This window comes from Octopus bimaculoides, chromosome 14 (assembly GCF_001194135.2).
Source record: "Octopus bimaculoides isolate UCB-OBI-ISO-001 chromosome 14, ASM119413v2, whole genome shotgun sequence".
NCBI classification, from domain to species: Eukaryota; Metazoa; Mollusca; class Cephalopoda; order Octopoda; family Octopodidae; genus Octopus; species Octopus bimaculoides.
Genome location: NC_068994.1, coordinates 15313359 through 15315274, shown reverse-complemented (window position 1 = coordinate 15315274; position 1916 = coordinate 15313359).

Sequence of the window (1916 nt, the reverse complement as noted above, 5' to 3'; positions counted from 1 at the left end):
ATATATATATATATATATAAAACAAATAGTAAATGAGTATATGCATATATACGTACAGCTATGTGCATACCTACATCTACCTGTGTATATAGGTGCATATCTGGGTACAGGACATTGCAAACAAAACGTAGATAAAAAAATAATAATAACCAGAGTACAGAACACACACAGGCCACATAGAGAACAGTTTCCTTCATCAGCTACCCCCATTCTAACACAGGCGTTTCGAAGAGTAGGGCATACATATACATATATGTGAACACATATATATGAATATACGCAAGTGCTGTGAACACTACAGATTGAACACTATATAAGCAAATAGAAGTCTGAGATTAATAAAGTGAGATTAATGAAATCAAGTATTTGAGAATGTAAAATTAATACCTTTGTGTGTGAGTGCCAGACTGAAGAATCCTATCATTATACATCATAGACTGATGGATTTATAAGCTAGTATCCATAGCGTTGTTCTCAGAACCTCATCTCTGTTTACAATTTCTCTGCAGGCATCAGCATTTAGAAGTTCACACTGAATATTTTAGTATCATCCAAAACCTAAATCTCATATCACACTTGCATGCCTCTGAACAGAGAGCTTGAAAATTATTGTGTGATTTAGGGGTAGTAAAGAACAGAACCTGCTAACAGTATACTGTCTGTGATAATGAACTTCATAAGCCATAACCAAGCAAGTATGAATTAGTATGTGACATGCATTCACTAATTGCTTTAGCTGCTTAATTAGTCATAAGCATCCTTTTGTTTCTCCTACATCAGACCCAGTGAAATATCAAGGATGTGGACAGCCAGAGGGGAGAGGATTGTACCAACACTAAGGCTAGAATTCATTACTAGTTGAGTTGACTGGAGTATAAATGAAATGAAGTAGGTTTCTCAAGGACACAGTGCACGACACAGACGAGGAATTGAAAACATGCCCTCACAATAGTCAGGAAAACACCTTTACTACAGAGCAACACATCTCTTTTTTAAATTATGGGTGATTTAAAGAAGGAGGAGGAGGAGGAGGAGGAGGAGAGGAGGAGGAGGAGGGGGGGATGAGGTGGAGGAGGAGAAGGAGGAGAAGGAGGAGGAGGAGGAAGGGGGTGGAACAGGGTTGATCTACATACAGATGTCTACAAAAGTCTTAGCTGTGAGCAAGGTCAAGAGAAAGACAAAATTAAAATTCTCGCAGCAAGTTCAGGGGAATTGGAAATCTGAAATCATTGATAGAGCAGCCTATGGCTAAACAGACCTTTGATAAAAGGCTTTCAATCCATGATCATGCCATCTTTTTCTTAAATAACTGAGACAACATTTTCTAATCTATCGAAGCCTACATCATTTAGAATGGTCTTCTCTGTTTTGGATGGTAGGGTACCAATCGATAGAGAATTGGCTGCTATTTCTTGCAGGTTGAGTAACCACATACAGCAACTATGGGGTAACTTTGACTTGTGGGGTTTTCTGAAGGCACACCTGCTTTGCGTAGCCCACTTCTCAAAAAATGTTGCTTGATACAGAACCACATCCTATGGCTTGTCTAAAGAGTAATAGTTCTTATGGCTTGGTATGGGATGACTGTTGTTCAATGTAGCTCAGTAGATCTAGGAATAGCATATGAAATCATTCAGAGAATCCTAAGATGGAATGTCTTGCTTCACAGACAAGCAAAGGAGGAGAGATTATTCCTAAGTAAAATTCAGAATGACATGTAAGAAATATGAAAGCTGAAAACATCAAGAATGAAATATGACTGGATAAGTAATGTGCGAGAGAGTTCAGGGGAATTGGAAATCTGGGAAATCAGTGATAAAAATATAGTGAAAACGATAAACGGAAAAAGAGTGGTTGTTGTTACTGTTGTTAAGCCCAAAGCTTAAATAGTAATATGTGAGAGAGTGGGGGGGGGG